Genomic DNA, 19718 nt, shown 5'->3' with positions numbered 1-19718 from the left:
GCAGAATGTCCCGTGAAGTCATGTGACCTCATACGGGTTAAGTGGATCGATTACAGGTGATTGGCAGAAAATAAACCTGCAACTATTCTAATAATCGGGTTATTGAACGACCTGAAATCAGCTGATTTTCTGCTCTGTGACAATAAACTGAATATTATATATGAATCAATACTTTTAAGCTCCGGTGTTCAGATGTAATCCTACTAAACGTCTGTCAGTTATCGTCCTCTGTTTGCTCCGACTCCAGAGCAGGAAGCAGTGCATTATGGGTACATTACGATCTGATGAGTTACCGACTGAGAGGCTGAAGACCAGAAGAAGAAATGAGACGTATGGAATGATCCAAAGATCTTAAAAAGAGAAGAAGCTCTGCCACCCGCAGCGTCCTGTGGACGGGGTCAGTGCTGATGTTCTGCAGCTGTTAGTGAGACGGGTTCGGGTTCTTTAAGGCTGCAGGAGACGTTGGGAAACCAACCAGGTCTCTGATATCACTTAATAACAACATCCAATCAGAGCACAGGCAGCACAGAGCTGTCCAATCAGAGCACAGCTGCTACTCACATCTGGATCTGATCACAGCGTCCTCATTGTGTCCTGCTGGTTCACTGAGGATCTTCATCAGCCTCTGAGGGCAGAACTGATCAATAACGGAGCTTTATAGGCAAAGAGCAGCTTTATTGATCTTCATTTAAGTATGGTTCATAAATAAGGCCCCAGATTCTCCTCTTCCTCCTCTTCTTCCTCCACCTCCTCCTCCTACCCCTCGATGAATGAATGGAGGTAAAAACAAACTGCTCTGTTGTTTTGTTGTGGAGGACAAAGAGTGAGAGTCTCTATCTGGACGGTCCGTCCCTCTTTGTGTCCCAACGGAGACGCTGAGACTAGTTAGTGTTTTATTGAAGCCAGCTCCTCCTCCTCTGCCTCTTCCTCTTCCTCTTCCTCTTGCTGTCTGAACTGAAGGACTTTCACAACTTCCTGATAAAACACAGATAAAAAACCAAGAAAACTTTCCACTGAATGAACTTTATTCTTTTTAAAGCACGAAACAGAAACTTTAAATTTCAATTAAATGTTTTTGTGTGTTTTCTGTGTGTTACCTGCATTAATTCCTTCTTCTTTTTCTCTGTTTCTCCCCCGGTGGCTGTCGTTGGCTGCGTCCTCCTGCCTCCTCCTGCCTCCTCCTGCTGCGGCTCTGAAGGTTTGTGATCACGTTTATTCAAACTCTCAGAGATTAAATCTGGTGTCACATTTCAACGACGTGTTTCTGTTCACGTTGAATTTATAGTCGGACACAGAACAACGAGCCGTTCGCTGTGTTCAGCTGAGTGATGTCAGGTTGACTAACTGTAGGAGAAATATGGAAAGTCAGAAGGGACACTTATTCTGTGGTCTTAAAAGAAATGATGGTTTTGAATAATATTATTTAATATTCCTCCAATTTAAAGTGTTCTTTACATTAACTTCGCATTGTCATTGTGAGGACATAAAATCACAACATATGTTCAACATGATTCTGATTTCTTCAAATCCACCAGACTTTAGCTCAGAACCCAGAGCTGTTGTTTAAATTAGGCTTCATTTAGCTGCAGAAGAACTGTGGACGCTGCAGTTTTTTCCATTTTTAGGTACATTTTTGGCACTTTTCCCCGTATGAACGACAACTTCTTGATTCAAGCTCCTTGCGGTGCCTCAGATTGATTTGAGCGTTTAGAGAGTTTGTGATTTATCAGCACTTTCCTGCAGGACGTTTCCACCTTTTCTTTCTGCTGTCTGGTTCTCCGCACTGTCGACCTCAGTGTTGTGATAGTGTGTATGTGCACGAGGTACAGGTAGAGGAGGAGGAGTCTGAACTCACAGGGAAGCTTTGATTTGCAAGTTTGTGCCTTTGCTTCAGTCTCTGCAGATTTAGTCAGCATGCCGTCGGAGGATTTGGCGCCCGGCCGCCTCATACATCAGAACAGAAATCAGAAGCAGCCTGAATTTAAACCTCCTCCTCCTCGTGCTGCCGCCTCCGTTGCCCGTCACGTCCCACCTCCTTCGCCCAATCGGGATGGAAATCCACTTCCTGCTGGATTAACAAGGCCGCGCAGCACCGGACGTATCGGAGCATTAAATCCTGTGAAGGCCGTCAGCCGACTGTGAGTTTATCAAACAGAGAAGAGACGGCGAATTCGGCAGCGTGACCTGATCAGAAACAGGAAGCCGTCGAAACCAATCAGCCCGTTTTATTAATGAAGCACAGACTCAAGAACAGGAAACACAGAGGTCAAAGGTCACAGACACAAACACTGACTGTACTTTCACTGGTCTGTTAAGGTCGGAGCAGTCGGGAGGCTAATTTATATCAGTGGAGCTACGTGTTGTTAGTGGTGCGACGAGATTGTTGCAACACTGACCTTTCCTCTTGTAACACGGCGCTGCATGCTAGGGTTCAGTCTTCTTACTGATTGTTTAACAGGGCGCTGTTCAAATATACAGATATCAGTCTAAAGTCGGGCGGAGGTCAGTCTGATATCCGTCTGATGTCAGTCTAAAGTTAGTCATGGGGTCAGTCTAAAGTCAGGCGGAGGTCAGTCTGATGTCAGTCTAAAGTTAGTCAGGGGTCAGTCTAAAGTCAGGCGGAGGTCAGTCTGATATCAGTCTGATGTCAGTCTAAAGTAAGTCAGGGGTCAGTCTAAAGTCAGGCGGAGGTCAGTCTGATGTCAGTCTAAAGTTAGTCAGGGGTCAGTCTAAAGTCAGGCGGAGGTCAGTCTGATGTCAGTCTAAAGTCTGGCAGAGGTCAGTCTGATGTAAGTCTGATGTTAGTCAGGGGTCAGTCTGATATCAGTTGGAGGTTAATCCAAAGTCAGTCGGAGGTCAGTTACCAGTCAGCACTCTGACTGACAGGCTCAGCTGCTCGTTTGGTGCAGCAGGGAGGATTCGTGGCAGCTGATTGGTCAGTCAGAGGACCAAATGACAACAACAGTGGCTTCTGTCCAACCAGGACGCAGAGCTGCAAGCGAGGGGAGCAGCTTCAGTCTCCTGGCAGGATTTCTGTTAAATATTAATGAGCGGTCAGATTAGCAGAACTCCCAGCAGCCACTGCGGCCGTGTAATCCAGGCCGTGCCGGGGTGCTGATAAGACTGAGCCTGGTGGGGGAGCCGTGGCCCCTGTAAGGAGCCGAGATGGCTGCCCCCCCGCCCGGACCCTTGGCCGGCACATGGGGCTCCGCCAGGTGAGCCGTCTGGGCCTCCTGTGGTCTGATCACAGACGATGGATATAAAATATAACTCTTTGTTCCAGAGGTTGAACCTTCCCTCTAGCACCCCCTTCAGGACAGAACTTGACAACGTTCAGTCGTGTTTCGAGTTTAATGACGAAATCAAACACATGAAGACCTGAAGCATGAATATTTGATAAAGTTTTGTTCTGAGAGTCGAGGAGTTGTTGGAGTGACGACCTCTGAGCAGTCAGAAGTAATTTCCTCTCAGATCAGAGTGAGAGTTTGTCCCTCCGGAGGATCTTTGGAGAAACTTCTCCATCCTCTCAGGGAATTCTGGGAATGATGGCAGCTATTGTTGACTGCAGCGTGTGATTGGTGGAGCATATCGACCGCTGACAGCCGGGACAAAGGGGGTGGGGGGGTCGACCATGTAGAACTAATCCACCCTCCAGACCCCCCTCTGACCCCCCCTCTGACCCCCCCTGAGACCAGCAGAGTCACAAAGACCTGAAACCAGCTTTCAGCTCCACACTGAGACGTTCATAGGAAATATTATTTATTGTGTTTGATTTGAACTGATTATAATTATTTATATGATATAATTAATTATAATTATATCATTATTGTCAGCATTCAAGTTTGTGGGCCTTATTTTTACTCAAACGATTATTTTTTAAATTTCTTCATTTATAGGACTTTTAACTTTTGATTTATAAAGTTTCTACTTTTAAATATACACAAATATGTTGAAATAATATTAGTATTGAATAATTACATAATGAAAATAATATTAGTTTTATATAATAATATCAATAATATTAGTAATAGAAGCAGCAATGGGAGTAGTATTAATTGTTATTATTTCTATTATTATCTGAAACATAAATACATTTCAATATTAAAAAGATGAATATATTTTAATAAAATGAAGCATTTAACAATTTAACAATAAAACAAGGATTTAATTTAAAGTCTATTATTTGACTTTATTAAATAATTTTATTATTGCCAGTATGAATTATTAATATTAGTAATCGTATTATAAAAATCCATTTACAATATTAATAACATACCAGAAAAAAAACACCACTCATTTTTAAAGGTTTTAATATTTTTCAACATTTTAATAAAATGAAATAACATAAAATATTTTAAATTAATAAAAGGTCTGTGTTTATTATAATGTTTATTATAACCTGATCAATCAATAAAAACTCACATTTTAGATAATCAATTATTGTTCTGTGAGCTTAAATTATTATTATTATTTTTATGTTTAATATGATTTTAAATTAATTTTATTAATTTTGTTTTTATTCTTTATTTCTGTTCAGTTTTACTGAAGTCAGTTAAATATTAATTAATAAATCAAAAATGTTCCTGAAGCTTTATTTAATCACTTTAATTATCTTCATTATTGATTGATCTGCTGTTGTTAATTGATTCATATTTGTTATTGAGATTGAGACACAAAGAGATCGAAGAAAAGGACACAAGCAAATATTTGTATTTATATTTGTTTTAATATTTATTTATATTTGTTTTTATATTTATTTATATTTGTTTTAATATTTATTTATATTTGTTTTTATATTTATTTATATTTGTTTTAATATTTATTTATATTTGTTTTTATATTTATTTATATTTTAGAGGCTGGAACCAGAAGTTATTTTTTAAATCATTTAAATGAACATTAAAAATAAATTCTGTGTAGATGGTTTGATCCTGCAAGCGATGGTAGAAATATTAATTATTACTGACTCATCAAACTCAAACCTGTAAAATATTGATCGATCAGTTTCTCCCGCTCTTGTTATTTCTGTAGAACAACAAGTTTGTTTTGTCTTTAATAACTCGAAGTGTAAAAACGGTGAAATCTGAAACAGACGGACTTTCCAAAAATAAGGTGTCGTTCTGCACGCGCTCAGTCCGTCCCTGCTGAGCTGTGAGGTGTCAGGTTTCACACTCCAGAGTGCAACAAATCAAACGCTGCTGACCTCTGACCTTTAACACCCAGCAGCAGACAGCAGAGCCCGCAGTGCGCTCACTTTATTATATATTATAATCTTTATTAGTATATAGGAACCTATAGTCTCTGTTCCAATACAGTAAAGAACCGGTTATTTACTAAACTGACTATATTCAAAACTGTTCAATTAAAACACAGTGAACTCAAGAACTGAGACGTTCGTGTTAAATGAGTGATTGTCACGAGCCGCTCAGTTCAATCCTCTTATCTCTGATCCAGTTAGTGGAGGGCCAAACAGGAAGTCAGCGGCTCTCTCCTGCGCTCGCTCTGCAGGTGGTTTGATGAACTTTTGGCTTCATGCTCCACTCAGCAGAACAAACAGAGCCCCACATCCACGGTGGGTTCCCATCGCATTCACATATCTGAGGTCAGAGGTCAAAGGATCTGTGCCAGTTCTTCCATCAGCAAGATGTAGCTAACTTTGGAGCTTCCTCGACATGCTAGCAGGAGATGGTTGGTACCAGTGGATCAGTATCTTCACTGCACCTTTAAAATACTACAGTAGAAAGAAGTCATCATTTCAAGGCAACTGTCTCCTTTAAATTCTTTTAAATGAGCTCAGAATAATGAATGATTGTTTACTCTCCTTCTTTAGAAAATCTTTAAAGGACCACTTTTCAGGATTTGGTGCTATCCAGCTAACTAACTGAATACCACTCCCGTCTGCTGACCTGGCAATGAGACGGGGCTGTAGAGTGTGAAGGAGAAACTACAGTAAAGTCTCTGTCTGCAGTCAGTGTTTGTCCATTATAGGCTCCTGTAGAAACATGGCTGCCTCTGTAGATAAAAACGTCTCATTGTAAAGATTCTTCTTATCAGCTGATTATAAACTAATGAAAACAAACCTATAGATATTATAATATAATTATTAGTGCTGTCAAACGATTAAAATATTTAATGGCGATTAATGTCATAGTTAACTCGCAATTAATCATTTTTATCTATTCTAAATGTCCCTTGATTTCTTTTTGTCCCATTATTTATTCTCATTGTAATACTCTTCTCAACATGGAAAATGTTGTTTTTATTGAAAAGTCATCCATTGTCGCCTGGCTTTGACGAGGGGGCGGAGTGTGTTTGGCCATCAAGTGGTATTTCAGACTGGACGTGCTGCAATGATAGCTCAGTATCACACAGATCACTTTGGTCTTGTCAATGGAACCATTTGGCAACTTTTTAAAAGTAAACTTTCCATTCAGAATATTATTGGCGTCCATTTCGGCGTCTCGCGCTCGCCATCCACTCAAAACGTAACGTCTACTACTCTTAAACAAGTGTGTGCGGCGTGCCTGTTGTTCTGTTTCCGGTCTAGCTAGACCCGGTGTGGTGTTGTAGTTTTTCTAACGTTACTAGTTGTTGCAACAGCATGTGAAAAAACTACAAAGTGTGCTAGGCCAAAAAGAACGTTAATCTCACGATAAAAGAACGTTAATCTCACGATAAAAGAATTGACGGCGTTAAAATGGGTTTGCGTTAACGCCGTTAATAACGCGTTTAACTGACAGCACTAATAATAAATATAATACATATATTAATGTGATGTTTTTACACTCTTTAACGTTTTGTAAACAAGAACTTCATCATTTCATCTTTTCAATGGCAAACATTTAAATTTCTACAAATAATGAGAAATAAGTTTCACAGCTCTGAACTCTCAACAAAAGATTAAAGGTCAGAAAAACTATTTTTAGTTTAAAGCCCTAAAAACAAAGTTTCCGTACCTGAACGCATCCTGATGCTGCGTTCAATGCCACATCTGAAGATCATAAAATCCAACTGCAACTATTTATTATTTTATTGATTAATTTGATCAATAAACCATCAGGATGATGTTACTACTGTCATTTAACAACATTATTGTTGTTGTTGTTGTTGGTGTTGTTGTTGTTGTTGTTGTTGTTGTTTTTGTTGGAGCCCTGAAGGATTTATTAGCTCGAGTATTCAGTCTGGATCACATGATCCTGATCCGGTTGTAGGATTCAGATTCAGAGAGTTTTAGTGAGAACAGTTTGTCCTCTCAGTAACCCTCCTCCCTCTGTGGGGGGGCAGACACCCCCCCCGCCATCGATTGGTCACAGTCATGCCCCCCTCCACCCCCCACCCTTTCGGGACAGATGGGGGAGACTCTAAGCAAAGCAGGTCTACTTCCTGTTCAGACAATCACCCCAAAATGGACGAGTGTGTAATTTACATTCATTCACCCCCCTGCTGCCCCCCCCCACAGGAGCAGGACTGCTGAAACCTGAACCTGGTCTCTCTCTGCACACAGCTGGTACTCTCTGATCCTCCTCGTGTTCCTGTTCTGAAGGGTCCGTCCACAGTTTAGTGTAAAGAGGTCTGGCGGGGTCCACCACTGGTTCAGGATCTGGACTGTCAGCTGACCATAAAAACTATTGATTAATCATTGATGGCAGCCAATGAATTTTCTGATCATTAAGAATTATTTGGATGATTAATAAACACAAAACATTTTTATTCGATATAAAATCAATCACATTTAAGTTCAGTGAGGTGGTGTTGCATTATGGGTAGTTGGACTGAGAGATGGAGATCTCAGCGTTATTCACATTTTACATATTAGTGACAAAATCCATAAATTCAACCAGCTGATCACTGAGCAGTTCTGTGAGTGACGGATGAGAACAACACGTGCTGTGTGTGTCAGGTATTATTGATCTCGTGTCTGCCGTTACCATGGACACCTGCTAACACGGGTCGGGTTCCTCGCTCTCAGCAGGACCATAATTAATGTTCAGGCTCAACAGAGGCCTCTCAGGACCCCCCCCCCCATCTGAAACCTGCAGAGGTCAGACTGAAGTGTTTGATCAGAGACTGTTTGGGTCTGTAGATTATTGATTATAGTCATTTTATTTTATTATTATTATTTACAATTTAAACATGTAAATTCACTTTTAGTAAGTTTGTGTGTGTGTGAGTGTGTGTGTGTGTGAGTGTGTGTGTGTGTGTGTGTGTGTGTGTGTGTGTGTGTGTGTGTGTGTGTGTGTGTGTGTGTGTGTCTGCGTCTGTGAGTGTGTGTGTGTGTGTGTGTGTGTGTGTGTGTGTGTGTGTGTGTGTGTGTGTGTGTGTGTGTGTGTGTGTGTGTGTGGAGTGGAGTGAGTGAGTGAGTGAGTGAGTGTGTGTGAGAGTGTGTGTGAGAGTGAGTGAGTGAGTGAGTGAGTGAGAGTGAGTGAGTGAGTGAGTGTGTGTGAGTGTGTGTGTGAGTGTGTGTGTGTGTCTGCGTCTGTGAGTGTGTGTGTGTGTCTGCGTCTGTGAGTGTGTGTGTGTGTGTCTGCGTCTGTGAGTGTGTGTGTGTGTCTGTGTGTGTGTGTGTGTGCGCGTGTGCGTGTGTGTGTGTGTGTGTGAATGTGTGCGTGTGTGTGTGTGTGTGAATGTGTGCGTGTGTGCATGTGTGTGTGTGTGTGTGCGCGTGTGCGTGTGTGCGTGTGTGTGTGTGTGTGTGTGTGTATGAGTGAGTGAGTGAGTGAGTGTGTGTGTGTGTGTGTGTGTGTGTGTGTGTGTGTGTGTGTGTGTGTGTGAGTGTGTGTGTGTGTGTGTGTGTGTGTGTGTGTGTGTGTGCGTGTGTGTGTGTGTGTGTGTGTGTGTGTGTGTGTGTGTGTGTGTGTGTGTGTGTGTGTGTGTGTGTGTGTGTGTGTATGTGTGTGTGTGTGTGTGTGTGCGCGTGTGCGTGTGTGTGTGTGTGTGTGTGTGTCTCTGATGATTTAAACTGTTGTTACCTAACGAGGTCGTGAGCAGATTGATTTGATTGGTTGATTTGGTTAATGAGGAAGAAGAGACTAATTATCCTGATGAGTGGGGGGGGGGGCAGACAGTGTTACAGTCTCGTGTGTTTTGAGCAGCAGGTGAGTTCTGTGTACCTGTGGAGGAAGAGGAGGAGGAGGAGGAAAAGATCAGTTGGTCTGAAACAAACAAACGTTGTTTATTAAACAACGTTCATAATCAGAACGCCGTTTATATCAAACAAACTGCAGCTGATGGCGAGTCAGCGCCGCCATTTGGCTCCGTGATCAGAGCGTCTGGAGTCTGCACGCAGTATTTTATTTTGATAAAAATTACTGAGCAGATTCTGTGTCTGACTTCCTGTCAGAGCGTGTTCTACCAGAGCAGAGAGAGAGCGGGAACCACCGGGAGAGGACCCGCCCCCCTCTGGAGACACAACCCACTCATTATTACAGTAATGTTACACACTGGAGCTTTAATGTGAAAGGAACAGGAAGTGGTGAGGTTTGTTGACACTGCAGAGAAGAAGAAATGGCAGCTCACAGATATCGATCAAAATTATTATTGATAAACAATAACAACAATAATAATAATCTGCAGGTCAGAGGTCAACCTGTGTATGTGTGTGTGTGTGTGTGTGTGTGTGTGTGTCAGCAGCTGACCGACACAGATGGATGGTGACAGGTGGAGAGGTGCATCATGGGAGTTGGAGGCCATGCTCCAAAAATCAGTCCTGACAGATCAACACACACACACGCACACTCTCTCTCTTTGATTGACAGCTCTGGTAGTTCCACTCTTCGTCGCCCCGGCGACCGCGTCCCGCTCTGTTAGTTCGTCTCAATTGGCCGGAGCTGCCTGTCAATCAAACACAGGCCATGTCCCCTCCCCCGGAGACCTTCAGCCAACCACATCTCTCCTCCTCACTCCTCCTCTTCCTCTTTTTAACTTCCTCCTCTTCATGAGCTCACCGCCCCTCTGCACATCACTGGTCTTTGTTCCCATGGCGACGACTCAGAGGCACCGATTGGTGCTGATGAGGACGAACACAAACAAACACTGAGGAAGGAAGGAAGGAAGGAAGGAAGGAAGGAAGGAAGGAAGGACTGGGCGCCCGGTTAGCTCAGTGGGTAGAGCTGGCATCCCGTGTACCGAGTCCTTGCTGCAGGGTTCGAATCCGACTTGGTGTCTGTCTTCAGCTGTCTCTGTCAATAAAAACCCCAAAAATACTTTAAAAAAAGAAAGAAAAGACTGAGAGTAAACAGATCAATGAACTCTGAGTCCCCCCATCGTCTGACTGACGAGCTTTAAAGTGCTAACTAGTCGCTCGCCCTGTTTACACTGAGAGAGAGAATCAGGGCCTACGAGGAGGAAGGACAGAAGAAGAATGTGGCTGCTAACAAACCTCAGCTTCCCTCGCTGACGTGGATCAGTTGTATTTCAGCCTCAGCCGCTCTTTAAAGCTCGTTAGTGCTCGTTAGTGCTCGTTAAAGCTGGTTAGTGCTCGTTAGTGCTCTTTAAAGCTCGTTAGTGCTCGTTAGTGCTCGTTAAAGCTTGTTAGTGCTCGTCAGTGCTCGTTAAAGCTTGTTACTGCTCTTTAAAGCTCGTTAGTGCTCTTTAAAGCTCGTTAGTGCTCGTTAGTGCTCTTTAAAGCTCGTTAGTGCTCTTTAAAGCTCGTTAGTGCTCGTTAGTGCTCTTTAAAGCTCGTTAGTGCTCGTTAGTGCTCGTTAGTGCTCGTTAGTGCTCGTTAGTGCTCTTTAAAGCTCGTTAGTGCTCGTTAGTGCTCTTTAAAGCTTGTTAAAGCTCAGAGGTTGCCGTAGTGATTCAGGAGGGTCACGTCAGAAGGTCAGAGTGTGTTTGGTTGTTTTCAGATGCAGTTACACAGTTTACCTCGGTGTTTTCATTGTTGTTGTTGTTGTTGTTGGTAGTACCGTGGGAACTTCATGTGAATACGGCTGCAGTTGGTTGTTTTTGTTGTTTCTACAGTACCTCAGTTAATGTACTCAGTTACTTACTCTCCCACCCTGGTTCTAAATGTGATGTCACAGAGCTCAGACCTCCTGGCTGACGGAGGACGAGGAGGAGGAGGAGGAGGATGAAGAAAATGACCTCCTGCCTCTCTCAGAGAAATAAAAAGTGATGAGAGTGTGACAGCGGTGATAATCCCTCGTTCACATCATATTACAGAGATTACAGCAGCCAATCAGCTTTACTGCAGCAGATCAGCTGGAGGAAGAGGAAGAGGTAGCAGTGCGAAGGTCAATAATGTCATTAGTTTATCAGAGCAGCAGGTTTCCAACCAGTGGAACCAGTGACTGTGACCCTCACACACACTGGGAGCTCGTTTTATCTTCTGATGGAGCTAGGCTAACAGCTTCCCCCTGCTTCTAGTCTTTGTGCTAAGCTAGGCTAACAGCCCCCCCCAACCCGACCTTAATTGACTTGGAAAGATGTTCATTACACAGAGTAACATAAGTTCTTTATATACTCGTATACCTGATGAAGACAGTCTGACTTCCTATTGTTTGACCACATACTCATACATTTATATACTCATATACATTTATAAACACATATACATTTATTTACTCATATACATTTATATACACATATACATTTATAAACACATATACATTTATATACACATACATTTATATACACATACATTTATATACACATATACATTTATAAACACATATACATTTATTTACTCATATACATTTATAAACACATATACATTTATATACACATATACATTTATATACACATATACATTTATATACACATACATTTATATACACATACATTTATATACACATATACATTTATATATGATTACTGACAGGAACTAGAAAAAGAGATCACATCTCTCCTGTACTAGCTTCTCTGCATTGGCTCCCTGTAAAATGTAGAATAGAATTTAAAATCCTCCTCCTCACCTATAAAGCTCTTCATGGTCAGGCCCCTTCATATCTTAAAGAGCTCATAGTACCCTATTACCCCACTAGAACACTACGTTCTCTGAATGCTGGGCTACTTGTGGTTCCTATAGTCTCTAAAAGTAGAACAGGAGCCAGAGCCTTCAGTTACCAAGCTCCTCTCCTGTGGAACCAGCTTCCAGTTGTGGTTCTGGAGGCAGACACCCTCTCCACATTCAAGAGTAGGCTTAAGACATTCCTCTTTGATAAAGCTTATAGTTAGGGCTGGATCAGGTGAGTCCTGAACCATCCCTTAGTTATGCTGCTATAGGCCTAGACTATCGGGGGATTTCCCATGGTGCACTGAGCTCCTCTCTTCCTCTCTCTTTCTGCACTCATTCATGTTCCATTAATGCATGTTACTAACTTCACTTCTTCCCCGGAGTTCTTGTGCTTTCTCGTCTCGCAGGTTCTTATCGATCCTGGTGGAGCCTCCTGCCATGGTCCTGCTAGATTGCCATTGCCAATACTGTTGTTGCTGTGCACCTGTCTGTCTGTCTGTCTGTCTGTCTGTCTGTCTCTCGCTCGCTCTCTCTCTCACTCCAACTGGTCGAGACAGACGACCACCCACCTAGAGCCGGAGGATCTGTCCTAGGTTTCTGCCTTTTAACAGGCAGTTTTCCTTGCCCTTGTCGCCAAGTGCTTGCTCATGGTGGTACTGTTGGGTCTCTGTAATTAATGTTAAAGAGTTCGGTCTAGACCTGCTCTATTTGAAAAGTGTCCTGAGATAACTTCTGTTATGAATTGGCGCTATACAAATAACATTTTATTGAATTGAATTGAAATACACGTATATATTTATATACACGTATACATTTATATACACGTATACCTGATGAAGACAGTCTGACTTCCTGTTGTTTGACCACTGAGTCCCATTTGATGCAGACCAGACATCAACCAGGACCAGCTTTAGGTCCTGGATCTCTTCCTCTCCTCGTCCTCAAGGTCCGCCGCTCTTTAATCCCAACCCCCTGCTTTCTATTCCGAGGACTGCCGGTCTGACGGGAGCAGAAACTGACTTCATATTCATCAGAAACAGTAAAGTGGGTTTAATTATCAGTGAGAGATAAAGGGAGAGAGGAAGGAGGGATAGAGAGGAAGGAGTGAGGAAGGAGGGATAGAGAGGAAGGATAGAGAAAGGAGGGAGAAAGTAGAGAGGAAGGAGGGAGGAAGGACAAAGGATGGAGAGATGAGGGAGAGAGGAAGGAGGGAGGAAGGAGAAAGGAAGGAGGGAGGAAGGAGAAAGGAAGGAGAGAGTAAGGAGAAAGGAAGGAGAGAGTAAGGAGGGAGGAAGGAGATAGTAAGGAGAAAGTAAGGAGAGAGTAAGGAGAAAGGAAGGAGGGAGGAAGGAGAAAGGAAGGAGAGAGTAAGGAGAAAGGAAGGAGAGAGTAAGGAGGGAGGAAGGAGATAGTAAGGAGAAAGTAAGGAGAGAGTAAGGAGAAAGGAAGGAGAGAGTAAGGAGGGAGGAAGGAGATAGTAAGGAGAAAGTAAGGAGAGAGTAAGGAGAAAGGAAGGAGGGAGGAAGGAGAAAGGAAGGAGAGAGTAAGGAGAGAGGAAGGAGAGAGGAAGGAGGGAGGAAGGAGATAGTAAGGAGAAAGGAAGGAGAGAGTAAGGAGAAAGGAAGGAGAGAGGAAGTAGGGATTAAGGAGAAAGGAAGGAGGGAGGAAGGAGAGATAGGAGGGATGAAGGAGGGATGAGGGTCTTATTTGCTGTCAGTATAAAGGAGTGTACAGTGTGTAAGCTGATCCCAGAGCAGCAGCAGCAGCAGCTTTAATACTTTCAGTGTGAAGCTCGGTGGCAGCCGGCCGTGGCGGCTCGGAGCCAGAACCGGACTCACAGTTAATAGAAGTGATAAAGAGGCTGCCAGCTGGCAGGAAAACCTCCTCTGAGTCCTGATACTCCTAAATCCTCTTGAGACCAGGAGGGAGGGGGGCTGAAGGAGGCCACCGCTCCACATTCAGAACTTATCCAGGATTCAAACACACATTTAAAAGCCTTTTCCAGGATATTTCTCCAGGATATTTCTCCAAGATATTTCTCCAGGATGTTTCTCCAGGATGTTTCTCCAGGATGTTTCTCCAGGATATTTCTCCAGGATATTTCTCCAGAATATTTCTCCAGGATGTTTCTCCAGGATATTTCTCCAGGATGTTTCTCCAGGATATTTGGGTTCAGTTGTATTTCTGCTGTTGGACCCGAGTATGAACCAGAAACAAACTTTGGTTCTCAGCGGTTCTGGTTCTGGTTCTGGTTCACAGACTTTCCAGGACTTTACAAACCTGAACATTGTAAGAATTTCCAGGTTTTCCAGGACTGTTTACTTTCTCTCAGTGAATATGATCCTCGTCCTCACTGGATGACTGACAGGACTGAAGATAATAGAGGGCCAGTTGGGGTCCCGGGGCCAACAGGGGCCACATGAAGGGAGGGGTTACTGTGTGTGTGTGTGTGTGTGTGTGTGTGTGTGTGTGTGTGTGTGTGTGTGCGCGTGCGCGTGTGCCTCATATTGTTTCTGAGGGGGGAGGGGCGGGGTCAATGATATGGGCAGGATGGGGGGGCAGTTTGATTGACAGGTGGCAGATTTTTGGGTCTTGGAAATCTCTTTTCTGGTGTTTAAACTTTAACCTCACACACTGAGGCATTGTGGGTAATCCTCGCGTCCTCACATTGGTGGATTTAACCACAGACACTGCGTTCTGTGATTTATGCACACACTGGGTCGCCGTGGTAACCAGAGACAAAGAGACCGGAGTGGCGTTACAGTGAACATGTGGCTGCTACTGTGTGTTAATATGATCCCACATACTCTGAATATTACACGACTCAGGAATCTGTAACCTCCATAACTCCATAACTCCTGTCAGTACGACGGCAACGCTGCTACTGAGGTTGTTAAACCATATGTTTAATATCAGTGTGTGTGTGTGTGTGTGTGTGTGTGAGCAGAGAGTGAACGGGTTGTTGCTTTAACAGAGGTAGCAGGTCCTCTTCTGCGGAGTCCGCCATGTAAATAGTAAATGGACCTGTATTTATATAGCAACTTTATAGTCTTCCGCTCAAAGCTCTTCTACACTATGTGCACATTCATCCTTTCACACACATTCACTCAGCGATGGTAAAGTGCATCGAACAGAAACTAACTCATTCACACAATGATGCATCGGGAGCAATTCGGGGTTCAGTATCTTACTGACACACTTCACAGCCCGTTGTCATTCACAGGTCGTCAAATACAGACGCGAGTGGTGTTCAGTTGGTTGCAATCTGTAACTTCACCTCTCAATGCCACTAAATCCTACACACTGGACCTTTTAAAGGTACATATAATAATTATTGTTAATTAACACATTAACACTGCTGACGACTCCATTTGTGATTCAGGTCACATTTTATAGAAAGGCTTTTATTTTGAAAGTTTAGAGCCACTCTACCAGTGATATAATTTAACAGAAGAACCTCGTGAGTGTGTGTGTGTGTGTGTGTGTGTGTGTGTGTGTGTGTGTGTGTGTGTGTGTGTGTGTGTGTGTGTGTGGGAGAGAGAGAGAGAGAGAGAGAGAAGAGAAAAAGAGAGAGAGAGAGAGAGAGAGAGAGAGAGAGAGAGAGAGAGTGTGTGTGTGTGTGTGTGTGTGTGTGTGTGTGTGTGTGTGTGTGTGTGTGTGTGTGTGGAGAGAGAGAGAGAAGAAAAAAGAGAGAGAGAGAGAGAGAGAGAGAGAGAGAGTGTGTGTGTGTGTGTGTGTGTGTGTGAGTGTGTGGTAGGATCATGTTTACAGGCGTCAGATCAGATAGTTTTGTCTCGTAGCTTGTAGCTTCTTGTCTGAACCTGAAGGAAACACTGTGGGTATTGTAGCTGAACCTGTCAGGACAGAGTCGGGTATCATTAACACACACACACACACAGTGACACAATGGGCTGCAGAGTATCTCCAGAGGGCATCGATCATGTGACTGTGGACAGAAATAATAAAGCTGTGGGAAAATCTGCTGATAGACTTCATTCAGTAACTGTTCACAAAGAGCTTCACATAAAATATATATAACATTAACAACATCTATAATCTGTAATCTAAAATCATTAAACAGTGTATAAACTATATATAATCAATAATCAGAAGCTGTCATACACTGACTGTTTATCATCCACTGTTTGGACACAGAGTCACATGGTGTCTCTCTCCCTCTGCCTGTGTTGTATCGCAGCCTCTCTGTGGTTTGTTTCCATAGCCGGTCTGCTCCGACTGAAACTGCTGATTGGTGATTGTTGGAAACACTAACAGAGACAGTTTAATGGGTTTTATTCCGTTTCTGTCCAGTGAAAAGTGAATTTAACCTTTAAAAACAAGTAAAAGTGAAGAATTACTATCAGCTAAATAAGTAACAGTAAAAGTAATAATGCTCATCTAGCAGGGCTCCTGTGAGTGTTTTATTACTGTTATTATGGGATGCATTAATGTGTGTGATATATTTTACTGTTACTAAAGCTGTAATAAACAGCAGTATAAAGTATCAGAAGAGACTCTCTCACGTCCTCCTGTCGGCGCTTTAATTGATGACTCAGCAGAAGTTGATTGGACGTCCGCTGAAAGAAGCTTGACGTGTCCGCCGGCCACATTCTCACGTTCGCTTTGCTCACGTTTTTCAGTTTAGCTGCAGCGAATCTGTGAATCTCTCCAGAAAGGAGACATATTTCACCGTCTGCACCAGCTCCCAGCATGCCGCGGTGTGATTTACTGTTTAATCTGTGCAGGTCTCTGAAGGTCAGGTGCATTAGATGCAGATCCGGCGTGGACAGGGCAGGTCGAGGTCATTCGTCAGTCTTCCTGAGCAGAAAAGGGACCTGCTGACAGATTACAGTTCATATCTGCCCACTGTGGACCCGGACTGAGGACGGGGTTCAGGTGGTGCAGCAGCTTTACAAACAGGGATGTTAGTTTTCATTTTTATTAAAAGAGAAAAATTATTATTGTTTGTTGTCAGAATTAATTGTTGCTTCCTGATACAGTCAATTATCTAATTAAAGTCGATATTCAATTCAAAGTCTAAAACTAAATTCTGGACCAAAGGAAAGATGGTGGAAGGTGAACGTCTGTCCCCTGCTGGGTTCAGGGGCAGAAATATCACATTAAAGACAATCAGAGGTAGTACAGAGTAAGTAGGTAGATATAACAGTGTAATGTAATTAAAGGTTATACATTACACTGGATGAGTCTCTGAATCAATGGGACAAAAAACAAATAAAACTCTGTTGGTCTTTCCAACAATCACCAACTCTGGTTTTAGTAAAATGAGTGTTTGTGTCTCTGGAGTCTGTTGGAGAGTGATAGTGATATTACGGCTGTTTGTGGTTAAACTAAAGGTCTATCTCTGTAGGGATCCTTTCCATACCGCTGTCAGACAATGAGAATAAGGGTTGCTTGTATTGGGGGTGATGAGCAGCGGTGGTGCACCCCAGGGAACCACAGTGGGCCCACTCCTGTTTACACTTTACACCTCAACCCTGGAACCAGCCACCGGGAAGTCCTCGGCCTCAGACAGCGCCCTGCTAGAGGAAGTAACACTGACTCACTGTGAGGAGGCTCTCGGGCTAAATGAGGATGATGATGATGAACCCTGCGGTCCCTCGGCCTGCTGGGACGGACAGAGAGCCTCTCTCCATTACAGTGATGAGTAATGATGTGAGAGCTGAGGGGACAGAGTTCACCATGAACGCAGCGCCTGCTCTCTCAGCTGTTAGCGTCACCCAATCCTTCAGCTAACTGAGTTAGCCTGCACTTTGCTAATGGTGTTAGCGTAGACAAAGAGGGCGCGGCGGAGGAGAAACACCATCAGGATGGTTTTCATTCAGCTGATCCCATCGACCTCCATCAGGACAACGATGCTGCGTTCAGGTCAGACGGGAATAATCATCGCTGTGCTTCAGCAACTCAAAGCAACAGACTGTGGAGGGAAACTTAAAGTGTTTAAAGTCGTTAAGATAACTCAATTATACGGAGAGCCATTTGTGGCAAAAATAACTGCTCTGTACTATCAGGAAGCGTCACTGAAAAGAAAGACAGGAAAGTGTAAATGTAAACGGATGCAGCAGAATCTTAATTTAAGACCAGTAAACATGTGAATCATCTCATCACAACACTCGACGAGCTGTGATTAACCAGGACTGCTCAGCCAATCAGGACGGACTGTGAGAAACCAAATCAGTCAGTTCAAACCTCATTACCAAAACCCAAATTAGCTCTGTTGATTGGACGGACTGCCCCCCCCCCCCATTGTTAAATATTCAGAGACACATAAAGTTTGATTAGTTTGTTGATCGATCGTTGAATAATGATCATTTCCAATCAGGAGGTGAGACTCAGTGTGTTTGTGCTAAATTAAATTATGTAAATTACAGCAACAGTGTGACGGAGCAGCTGGGAGGACCAAGAAATAAAAACACTTTACTGATTCTCACTCTGACGTGTTTCACATGTTTATGTCTTAAACAGCTGGAGACAGAAAAAGATGGAGGACCGGATAAAACTCATTTTATTAGCTCTAAAGATTTTCCTTGTGGACTAGTCGTTGATCATTTCTGATATCACTGATTATAATGTGTATATCTGTTTCTGATATTACTGTATTGATCAGAAACGGTGGTAATGATTGTGAATCAGAACAACCAACAAGGAGACTGAACCTTTAGTTCATTTATTCCAACACAGTGTAACATCACACAGTCTGCTTGTTCAACACACGGAATAAATAACTTACAACTTCACTGAAACTAATCGTGACTGATCGATACGATGGATGATGGATAACGTTAACAGTTACTGACTAATTAACTGGCTACAAACACGAGTCAATGTTGACTTAAGTTACTTATATGACGATTTTAACATTATTTTACAAACATTGCAAACTTATTTTAACTTATATTAAAGATGAGTTATTTTAAGTTACATTATGCATGTTATTCATAACTTAATTCAATTCAATTCAATTTTATTTGTATAGCGCCAATTCATAACAGAAGTTATCTCAGGACACTTTTCAAGTAGAGCAGCTCTAGACCGAACTCTTTATAACATTAATTACAGAGACCCAACAGTACCACCATGAGCAAGACCTTGGAGACAGGGGCAAGGAAACACTGCCTGTTAAAAGGCAGAAACCTAGGACAGATCCTCCGGCTCTAGGTGGGTGGTCGTCTGTCTCGACCTCAAACTTATGTAAGATAACTTTTGTAAGTTATGTAACATAAATTATGAAAGTATATTAAGTTTATATACCCAAAACCCAAACCACTATCTTAAAAAACCAGTGCCCCGGGTGCCCTATTAGCTCAGTGGGTAGAGCTGGCGACCCATGTACTGAGGCTGAGTCCTTGCTGCAGCGGCTCAGGGTTCGAATCCAACCTGCGACCTTTTGCTGCGTGTCATCCCCTCTCTTTGCCCCCCTTTCCTGTCTATCTTCAGCTGTCACTATCATAAAGGCAATAAAAGCCAGTGCCCAAACTTAATCAAAGTGCGACTGTTTAACTTAAGTTATTAATATATTAACTGTTGCTAATTTGTCAGTATTTTGTCAATCAGTGCACATGCACACTCGTACAGAGGTACAGACTTACAGAGGTACAGAGGTACAGACCATACAGACGTACAGAGGTACAGACCGTACAGAGGTACAGACCATACAGACCGTACAGAGGTACAGACCCAGCGGCCGTATTTTAGGAGTTGGACAGGTGTGACTCACCTGTAGGCTGTGATATCATCCAGTGTCGGA

At 42.9% G+C, this 19718-nt stretch overlaps 2 protein-coding genes across 2 annotated transcripts in view; one reads left to right on the top strand and one right to left on the bottom strand.

Annotated features, from left to right (window-relative positions):
* LOC127349770 (ephrin-A2-like) overlaps positions 1 to 19718 on the top strand; it is a 68219-nt gene that overhangs the window by 36855 nt on the left and 11646 nt on the right. The gene's annotated exons all lie outside the window — the stretch shown is intronic.
* Positions 18923 to 19718, bottom strand: part of si:ch211-152f22.4 (uncharacterized) — a 29484-nt gene continuing 28688 nt past the window's right edge. Inside the window, exon 5 of the transcript XR_007880375.1 lies at positions 18923 to 19105. The gene's annotated coding sequence lies outside the window, so the exon portion shown is untranslated. The remainder of the gene's footprint in view (positions 19106 to 19718) is intronic.

This window comes from Dicentrarchus labrax, unplaced genomic scaffold (genome assembly GCF_905237075.1).
Source record: "Dicentrarchus labrax unplaced genomic scaffold, dlabrax2021, whole genome shotgun sequence".
Lineage (NCBI taxonomy): Eukaryota > Metazoa > Chordata > Actinopteri > Moronidae > Dicentrarchus > Dicentrarchus labrax.
The sequence above is the reverse complement of the archived record's forward strand: the minus strand, read 5'-3'. Positions and strand labels throughout refer to the sequence as shown.